Here is an 11,466-nt window from a genome sequence, read left to right as displayed (position 1 = left end):
TATATGTTTTATTAGTTCAGGATAGGTTTTCTTGTCTCATCGATTAAATTCATTTAATTAACAATGCAATTAATTAATGCACTTTCTTTTTTATTACGTGTTTTGTTCGTGGTTAGTAGTGGTGAAACCGAACATTAATTTACTCGTTTTCGTTGAGAAAAGCATGTAATAAATGTCTTACATGCATTGCTTCGTACTTAGTTTATCTAATCGCGATTAATTTTGATATATCGATACTTGGATATTACAAATAAATGAGCAAGAAAACAAACTCATTCGCGACGGATAGATTCTAGCAGTTAAGTGGTGGCTCAAAGCCCAGTTCTTTTATTAGAACAGCCAACTTAATGAAAGGAGTCGTCCGAGGTTTTTAAATATATTAAAATATATTAAAAGATATTAAAAGATATTAAAAGATATTAAAAGTTAATATTTATCAAATAAATTGTAGAGTCCTTAGCCGCTTAGATAAATTTCTATAAAAATGTATTTATATCTTATGTATATATGTGTTTTTAATCATATTTTTTAGATCAGGATTTTCAGCTTCTAATATACTAATCTCCCGTTTCTCCCCCCTATACTTTCTGCGTTCTCATCTATGCCTGTGCCCAGGTGCTACTCGTATAGGTGAGAAACGGTTAGTATAGGTTTAGTTTTAAGTTTTTCCCCTATTGGCGGCTGTCATTGTGCTAGTGATTGCACGATGTACTTTACACCTGTGTGTGCGTATTAGGTAGAGTGTTTTGTACATCGTTTCGCGATACTTTTTAATTAATGCATTATTTATCACTTAGAATACTACTTAGTATAGCACACCTAGAGTTAGGTGTGATATGAAAATATACATTGTTGTATTTTTCTATTTATATTAAATTTTTCTCATTTCTTTTTGGTAATATATAAAATCGTTTTGAATAGTAGAGTTACCGCATTTATTTGTGGAAATTTGACAATACTTGTATTATATTAGTATGCTGATATATACTAGTATGTACCAGTATTTTTGCTTTAGTCATCATTGCAATAATCATTAGCCTTGGCAGTCGATTACAGCATTGGTACGTACTCCCATAAGTTTAGAAAACACGCGTTTGAACTAGGGTGTCGGAGGTGCCCCGGGGCATGCTCTCTAGTTTAGGCTTTTGCACCCTGGTGGTATGTGAGAGAATCGTGGAGTGAGTGGGTGGGTACGTATGTGTATTTGCTCTTTTTAAATACGGGTAATTGACAGACAGGTAGCATACTTCTTTGAGCGAATGTGAAAACTTTAATTTTAAGTAGGTAGGACCCAGGAAAGGCATTAGGCTTACTTTCACTCCGGAGTGGAAATTCCGCCTCCTGGTTTATACAGAATTGTTGCAAAATTTTATCATCTCATTCTATTATGCTTGTTTTGTAAATTTATTTTGTGACTCTTCTGTAATCTTGAGTATGTATCATAATTTATAGAGGTATTTGCAACCGCTTGGAAGATTCATTTCTTTTTCGATTCTATCTCGAACGAGATAGAGTCGAATCAAATTGGCAAAGCCTTTATGAATTTGATACTTAGTTTTAAGTATTATGAGATTAGCACTTCGCACAATAGCGATTTTCTCTTGTAATGAAAAATATTTGATATAGTTCAATATAACAAATGAATGAAATGAAAATATTGCAAGAAACTGCATTACATTTGTTGCATTATTAAATTTCAATTGAATTTTGTTATTTGATATTAAAAGTGCGACGTGTTATTAGGTCATCGAGGGAAATTATCTGCTTGGACGTTTGATTAATTGTGCTCGTGTAATATTATGCAATGAACTCTAAGTTCATCCATGGTTATACGAGCTTGAATATAATTAACATTAAATATAAATTAATTTTTTCATAATTCCATATTAGAATCATAACGAAATAAAAGTTAATTTGCAAAAAAAGATATGAGATATCTTATCTTTCTTGCACTTTGAAAATGTCCAATGCAGTTTTCAGGGATGAAGAAAGAAGAGGCTAAGGCCGAAGAGGCCCCCACTTAATTGTGGCTGAAGAGGGCAACTACATAGACTATTGAGTTATTTTCAAAGGTTCAACAGCAAGTTAGAACTTTTCGAGAATACCTCTCTAGTCATATTTTATATTTTATTATATTACATTCTTGCTCGTCATTAATTTGTAGTTGTAATTGGAGATGATGGACCATTCCATCTCCTTGGCACATCAAATCTGTGTGCCATATCGTCCAAAAGATGCATATGTGTTTAGTTACAGTCAGAAATATTAAAATTTTTGTATTATTAAATTTTGAAGCTTAAATAACGTTCGGTAAATATTACAGTAATTTCTCTTTTCTTGTTTCACCTTTTAAATTTTTCACTTTGATCGTATTTTATTAAATTTGCAATTTTTCTTTTCTATATAATGCAGTTTAAAAGTATTTCATAATAATTAATAGATATTACTTTTTTTAGTAACTTAGTATTCTTATTTTTCCTATTTCTTTATTTTTATTTATTTTATATAAATGTAAAATCACGCGTTTAAATTTAATTTTATTGCAACGGTAATTAGAGATTTGATAAAAAGTAAATAAAGGATTCAATTGAAAAGTGCATCTGCGAATTGGACCACTTATATGTCAGGCTATTGTATCACTTGATTGTATGATTAATATAGTTTTCTTCTTGTTACAGGTGATCATCGTTGGATTTATCACCAAACCTTCTGGATTCTTTTTTATTTGAGTGTCTTAAATTGCTTCATTTTAAAATATATATAAATGCATTTCTGAAGGCACACACATGTTTATATATTAAAAATTAAATATAATTATATAAAATTCTATATTATAATATAATTATACTATCATATACTATCAAAGAACATTGCATTCTTTTATAGTATTCTACCATCAACGCATTAAGTTTCTACTATCGCCCATTGATGGTCAGGTTAGTAACTAAGATGAATGTGGTTACGCGAAAAGTGGACTTGTGAGCTTCTATGTACTTCTGTCTAGCATTAAAAAGTTATTAATAATATGTTATACGCATGCGTAACCACAAATTCAAGGTGCAAGCGCACTTTGAAAAAAATAAAAGTAAAGTTGGTATACAGTGCACTTGCACCTTGAATTTGTCGTTTCGCATGCATATAATATATTTTCTTCCCATGACGTTTCCACATTTGTAATTATTAATAACTAATTAAATAATTAATTAATAAAATTAGAAGTTATGGATTTTAAATAAACATTTTGTTAGCAATTTAGCGCACTTATTCATTTTTTTCTGCAGTGGCCAACTACGAAATAAAGACTAAGAAAACTAAGAAATAAAAAAAATATTTTCACATTTTCAATTATCAATAATAACTAATTAAATAATTAATTAAAAGAGTTAGCAATTATGGATTTCGAATTAGCAAATGGCTAGCAATTATTCATTTTTTTCAGTTCTTGAAGTTCTATGCCAACTATTTTGCGCTACAATATTTTTATCAGCCGCGATCTCAAAGATAGATTTCTAGTTATCCGATTTGTTTCAATAAACATCTGTGAAATATATAACGGGTATTAGGTACATGTTATTCTATCTTCTGTTCGCACCATCGTAGCCCATTAAATATCCCTTTCACAGTTACCTGTCTTTATATAAAATATAAAGTATACAAGATACACATTATAATAAAGATAATAAAGTATTTAATGTATATATTATATTTTAACGTAAATTTCGAAAAATATATCAGATATAAGATTATCAGACATGAGAGTAAATATATCTGTGAAGGATTGATTAGAAAGAAATGCGTTTGGTGATGTGCATCTAATACAAAATGGTAATATCGGTGACTGTCACGAAGAGGAAAACTTGTTCATTGCTATTCATATAATAGAATAAATAATGAGTAGGATGCAATTTGCACGTAATACATCAAGGATATTAATCTATTCTGAAATGCGTATGTTTTATAAAATCTAATAATACGACGTCCTTGGTAATTTTGTATTTTGCAGAAAGTTATTGGATAGCGCACGCGAAAGCGTGGGTGGAATCCATGGTGTTATCATTTCATAATATATCGTTAAAATATATTATGTAACTCAACGAGACATTGTTCGTATATAAGAAGGATAGAAACGGCGAATATTTTAGTTTCAAAGAATTTATGTTAGACGTGTCAATGATCGTTTATGTATTTACACATTACATTCGTGTCTGAAAGAAAGAAAGAAAAAAAAAGTTAGAGAGAGAGAGAGAGAGAGACATCGTTTTGTTTCATATTATTTTACATACTTCAAATTAATATACGAAAAGAATCGGATAAAGAAATTTTCCTAAGGTAAAATATTAGCAATTTCTAACTAATTCTAAGAAGCATTTTACGTTAATGAAAAAACGATTATAGATCGATCAAAGTATATTTAATCTCAATTAGATTACGTCAACTCTTATTTTCGTTAGAATGACAATAATAAACAGGTAATACTATCGATAGAAAACTACTAGCAACGTATAGATCCAACGAGATTATTATGTCAATAGATCGTGTATTTAACATGAGAAACCGCGTAGCGGTCTAATTAATAAAGTGAGTCATTCGGAGCATGTACTTCTTGTATCGGCTTAACGCCTCTTTAAATGCGACATGGATGATGCACACGCGCCTGCACACCCCTTAATCATTCTGGCATTATGAGTTACGTAAAATAAAATACACATAGTTTGTGTCGTCTCGATTCAAGCATCAAATATTTTCTTTTTTACTTTTCTTCTGTTCGAAGGAGAGAAAGAAAGAGAAAGAAAGATTGTTAAATCGATATCAACAACGGTTCGATTATAAATAATGTCTGTATTTGTTCGTGTATTTGGTTCATCTTTTTCTTATTTTTTTAATTTCTTGTCTCAAGTTTTTTCTCGTCGCCAGAAATGATTTCGTCGTTTCTCAACATTTAGCACGAAACTTTGCACGACACACTTTATTACGTGTAATAATTCTGTGACGAAACTTAATTATTATAACTATTATATATTATCTTATATGCTTGCAAAGAAAATAACGTAAAAATGCGAAAATAATTATACAATTTAAATATCTTTTATATGCGCTTTTATCTATTAGTCATTTTTAATGTATAAAAACAAAACGAATAGAGCAAAACAATATACCTATGTATTATGAAGTAAATAATGTAAATTATCTGCGACGGAAATATTTATAATTTGTCTAAAGACGTAGTAGCATTATAATCTTTCGCGGAAATAAAGTAAGAGAGAGAGAGAGAGAGAAAGAAAGAGAGAGTATAGAAAAATATTATTTTCTCGCTTTTTCATACACGTGTTACACAACGAGAATACTCGGTGCATGTCGTTCGCATGCCTCACTCATCAAAGTCGAAAGGACATTTAATCGAGGAAACGCTTGCCATACCAATTACATTTAAGAATCAAGATAATTCCTTAGTCGTCTAAGCTTACCTTGGCATCAAGGTTCCACCGGCTCGCATCGTCTGTCGTTCCACGCATCCACGCAATAACAAGACATAGTTTCGGACTACGCATCGAGTCGTTTTTTTCATTCATTTGCTCATATAAAAATAGATTCCTATGAAATTGACCATGATCCAAATTCGCTTTCATTTTATTTGCGAATTTTCAAAGACAATAAATTAGTTGAAAAAGAAAAACAAAAAGAAAGTTATGGGTAAGGAGTATCTTGGATGGGACGGGATGAAGGGAAAGGAATTTTTTAGAATGGTGATTATGTTAGTCGTAAGAAAAGAACGAGACGCATACCAGACTCGAAGGTTTTTCAATGGCTCAAGGCCAATGTAGGTAACTTATTCTAGCCAGCTTGGTGCCAGTCAGATGAAATTTTCTAGATCGATGGTTACCATAACTACCACCGGTAAGATTACCCTTCATTATTTTGCAACCCCTATTACCTTTTATGAAAATCGTTGGTTACAAAGGCCCCACCTCTCTTTTCTAAACGATTAAAGGCACGAATTCTCTTCGTGTCTTTTACACGATGTTTCGTAGGGTTATGATGTTCATCAACCTATAGGGATAATGCAAACGAATTTTGTACTCTTCTGTTCAATTGTAAAGAACTGAAAGATAAATAATTTCAAGTCGTTTGAAATATTTGCAATTTCCGACTATTTTTCAAATAATGACCATATATACGGATATATGTTTTCTTTCCTTTGGTAAATCTTTTATTAAGGAAAAATAAGTCTTTTGTAGATTTAATTTAATGGATACTCAAACCGGTCGATTCGAAAGATACACAAAATCCTGTCTTTGATCTCTCCAACTAGGGACGAACATTAGACGTAGAATGGGTTACGACCAGCCTGTTGAATCAGTATCGCTTCAGTTGTGTGTAACGCACGACGTGTATTTTAATTCTAGGGATCTTTTGAAACTGAATTCCACAGTTCACTGGTTAAAGACAAACCAAATTTCAATCTTATACTTTAACTATTCGCTTCTCGTGAATTCATATCTTGCCTAGTTATCTTACAAAGCAACTAATTTAAGTGATTAATAACATTCTTTTTATATGCTTTCGGTAACATATACATAGAAGTAAATTGGATTAAAAGAAACGTAATCGAAAAAGTTAACAATGACAGAACACGAGACGCGTGATTTCCTAGAAAATTATGTAACTTCAAGCGTTTATTTTTGTTATTCACACATACGTTAGTATTTACGTACATAACTACGTCCATTAGCGTCTTTAAAATGTCTCTCAGGGATAAAAATGTTACGTGGATGAGTTTTCGAATGGACTGTTAGTGAAAGCTTTCAACGATTGAGCTTGAACATTAAAGTTAAGTACACATAAAAAGATCGTTCGTTCTAAACCTGCTTATCTTCCGCTATGATAAAGAACAAAAGATACAGATTTTCTATGGTAATCTTTATGAATATCGGTCTAAATGTAATAATCTTCTGTTACGATAAGTATTATATTTTGTATTTTGATTTCCCAAATGGCCCACACAACATATATGCATAAAAGTACCAGAAGAACACAGAAATATCACATTTTCTAAATGTTCCTGATAAGAATTTGATCAATTTTGGTAACATTATTGCCATATGAATCGTTATTGAAATATTTATTTCGTTCAATGAAAGCATTTCGATGCTTGCGTCAAAGTGCACAGAACTTATTCAGAGTGCACACATTAGAGAAACGGATCGATGGAATCACGAATCCATATTCATCCAATTTTGATCATCCGTTATCGCATTTCTCTGACTCTTTCTTTTGTACAAAACTCTTATCTATTCGTTTGTCATTCATTTCCTTTTATTTTGAGTGAGCTAATCGACCAACCTGCTTCTTTCTGTCCAACATTTCTAGTTTGAAGATCGATGTTTGTAGCTTTTTGTGGGTCATTGGGAAACGGATGCGAGGGTGCGGCATTTAACTAAACGCCGAGTATATATATATATTTGTGCTCGTTAAATTAAAGACTCATCTTTTCCCATGACAGGTCCCATTTATCGATACGTTTTGATTGCCATGAAATTGTACTAAAGTTTTTATTTACAACCAAGTATTATATATTTACGGAGGAAATAATAGATGTAGAAAAATATTCTAGAGAGAGAAAATAGAGTGGGAGCAAACACAATTGAAGTACAATTTGAAGTATAATTTGAAGTATTGAAAGAGAGGTAAAAAGCAAGTAGAGAGGAAGAGGGAGAAAGAGAAGAAATCAAAAGAGAAATGACTAATCGTCTATCCAAGCGAGAATACCTCAATAAACGGATCACTGAGCGTTTCTTGTCGAAGTCGTGACATCGAAGTTGCCTGTCACATGCGTTCGTAATTCACGTGCTTACGTTTCACGCTACAGATAAATATGACGCACGTAATGGCATTCGCTCTAATACCACTCTTTTACTGTGTTTCTAGAAATACAATTTTGATATAAATACGATCAATAAATGATACGAAATCTTTCTATAGTAGGTCATAGAATTTAAAATATAATATATTTTTAATAGTGTATTTTCAAATATTTCATTATGAAAATGGAACATATATTCATTTCTACTGTTTTTAAATAACATACACATTCTTTTATCTCTTCCATTGTAAACACCTGTAATATATTATGCTAATCGTATTTGTCGTTAAGCAACAACGACGCTCGCTTAATTTTAATTCAACGTTATACGAGTAAATGAGGAAAATACGATATTTAATAAAGATCGTTTCATTTTTAAATAATCATAATATGTACACTGGAAATTCAAGTGACTCATATTTGAAACAATTGGAATAAGATAAACACAAGGACAAAATAAAAAGTCATTTATAAAAGGTTCTTTGACCGAACGAATCGATCTTAAAAGAACAACTCTTTAAACATTTATACCTTAATAATAATCCCTTGATTAAACTTTGAAATATTTCTACAACAAATATTGGTGTCACCATTCTTCATTCACATTTGATCGATGAATTATATGCGAGAAAATGAAAGTAAAGAGAAAGTAGAGCTGAAATTTGATTGAAAACGAAATTCATTAGTTAGATTAATTAATTAGAATTATCGAGATTGTACTATATAACACCTATATGTATAAAACCTTGAAACGAGTAGGCTTGAAATTCTACAAAGACGTTGACGTGTATTTGTACATGCATAGAAAAAGAGGAAAGGTTGTGCAAAATATCGAAGGAAATTAACAGAACATGCTAATAAGTGGTCCTCATTGGTATTTATACCGCGAATATATCGCAGTTATTTGTACGACACGTAGCATAAGCAATCTATCGTACCGTTTTTAGCGGTTCAAATCCTTTGATAAACGTGAAAGAATGCTGGGTCGTAGTTAGTTGACACCCTTCCCCGCTCATTCTCTCGTTCTGATTAGTTAATTAGAGAGTATACAAGGACTGTGTCCCTAATTCGCAACTTGCTTCTAACCGCTAACGTTATCAAAGCGACAAAAACACGGAATCATTTGAAATAGTCGCAAAAATTCGAATTTTTTCCTTTTATTCGATTGCAAGTAAGTGTAATAAAAATGAGCAGAATTAGTGACTAATAAATATTTAGCTGACAAATATTGCCGATAACTCGATATTAACGTAGAATGAAACTTGTTGACGAAAACAGTCATAATAGTCATTTGCATAAAGGTTGATTCACGAGCATGTGGCAAGTAATAAATAAGTTTCTAACAGTAATGGAAGGCATGCAAATCGATTCAATTTCAAAGTCTTCGTAACGCGATTGTCCTACAGAGAAAAAAATCGATAAATCGACAAAGTATTATATTATACGAAATTTCTAACGCTCCCTTTTTTTTTGATTTAAAATTACAAAAGTATTAAATACATAGGCACGAGACAAAAAACGTCAACCATAAAATGCTTCAAAGCATTAATAAAAAAACTCGTTTACGATCTACCATTGAACAGTATGACGGTATAGAGAATACTATGTCAAGGAAATCACATCCATGGTACGTGGCTAATAAAAAAAAAAAAAAAAAAAAAAGACTAATACAGAAATCTTATCGCGTAGAATAAATCTGTGAAACGAAAAAGGTAATTCTCCTTTCCAGTATGATGTAATCTTATTAAAGAGAAGATCGCTTACTTCAAGATTTCATAAAACGATCATATCGCATGCGCGAAACGAAAGGAACATTTTCACGTCATTTTTTTTCTCATACTACATAATATTAAAGAATTGTAAAATTTTCCTTCGCTTATACCGCATAAAATATCATCAAATTTACGTAGAAATAATATGGAAATAAATACTATTTTTCCTGACTCATTGTTAATAATACAATTACGAAGAAAAGAATTACGGTAAGAACGTGAGTAATTGCATACAAAGAATCGATGAGGATGTCAAACATCATCTTTGACCTCGGTGAATACGTTAATTTCTACTTTCTTATTGTCTCTCTACTTTCGAAATTTTCCCGCGTACATCTCATTGTATCGTTTGAAAATGTATACATAAATATCGAATAGTGTTACGTCAGTTCGATTGTTTTCGTATGAACGCACGATTTCGGATATGCCAATTTTTCATCTTGCGAAACTGATTAAAATATCTAAAGGATCCCATAAAGAATTGAAAGAAAAAAAAAAAAAAGTAAAAAATAACGATAACGGATATACTCATTTGCCGATACTATCTACGAACAACTAAGCGAGGCAAGTTGCACTCTTGAAAGTTCATTATGTAATAGAAGCATATGCGAGTTCCTGCGCACAGAAAAGCGCCATACGTACCGGAGTTATATTCAAACTTCTAATCCACCGAATTGATGCAACTTTCAAAAATATCCATGTCGTCTTTTCGCGAACTCGCGCATATAGTTTGCCTAACTACAAACGGAAGTTATCGTCAGTTTTAGTAACTTGAGATTAAAAATGGTCGTTTTATCGGTTCATTTCCTCTACTATCAGTCTGCTTCCATATAAAAATTGTCTGCTCGGATATTTATTCTTTTTCTTTCCATACGAAAAAAATAAAAAGAATAACTTCAAAAATAGGGTCGTATACGCAGGTGGAATAATAAAAGTATAATTCACAGACAATGTTGAAAAAAAAGAAATAATCTCTCTCTCTCTCTCTCTCTCTCTCTTTCTTTTTCTCTCTTTTATAGCTACGTTTATACGACTCTTTTAAAGGAACTCTCGAGGTCGTGGCGTATTCCATCTTACGTCATACGCGAATACTTTCGTGATTATATGGCCCGCGATCATCTATATTCTTCTAGATATACTTCAAATGTACCTATGTCATAGCCATTAAATTAGATCCCACATAAGAAGTAAGAAACACAGTTAAGAGAACGAATGCGATGGATGGTTGAGCGTTAGGTTTGGAAAGGTTAAACGGACGTAGATAGTAGATGTACGTAGCTGTACATAAATGCAGTGGCTGACACATAGGTTTGGTCTCTTATCACGACGGCGTTTGATCGTTCGCGCACGTCTCTCCGGGGTGAGGTGCATCCGGTGTGTATATCTAGGAGAAATAAAGAAAGAGAATAACGAAACCTCAGCTCGGACCCTTTTTGGTTTTCCTCGTGTCAATTAAATTCCGAACGTAAGCGCGCGAGCAACGTTCCAACGTTTAATTTTTCTCTTCTTTCAAATACAGCGTTCCGGTTTCTTCATTTCATTTCGTTTGGGGTGCCGTACGAAATTAATATTATTATTATTATACGGAATTAGATTATAAATAAAGAAAAAGATTAGCAGAAATTGGGTGATACTATAGGAGCTAGCTCTTTAAATTCCGAACGTAAGCGCGCGAGCAACGTTCCAACGTTTCTCTTCTTTCAAATACAGCGTTCCGGTTTCTTTCAATTTCATTTCGTTTGGGGTGCCGTACGAAATTATATATTATATTATACGGAATTAGATTATAAATAAAGAAAAAGATTAGCAGAAATTGGGTGATACTATAGGAGC

Source organism: Polistes fuscatus, unplaced genomic scaffold (genome assembly GCF_010416935.1).
Source record: "Polistes fuscatus isolate 324 unplaced genomic scaffold, CU_Pfus_HIC Scaffold3, whole genome shotgun sequence".
Classification (NCBI taxonomy): Eukaryota; Metazoa; Arthropoda; class Insecta; order Hymenoptera; family Vespidae; genus Polistes; species Polistes fuscatus.
Note: the sequence above shows the minus strand (reverse complement) of the source record.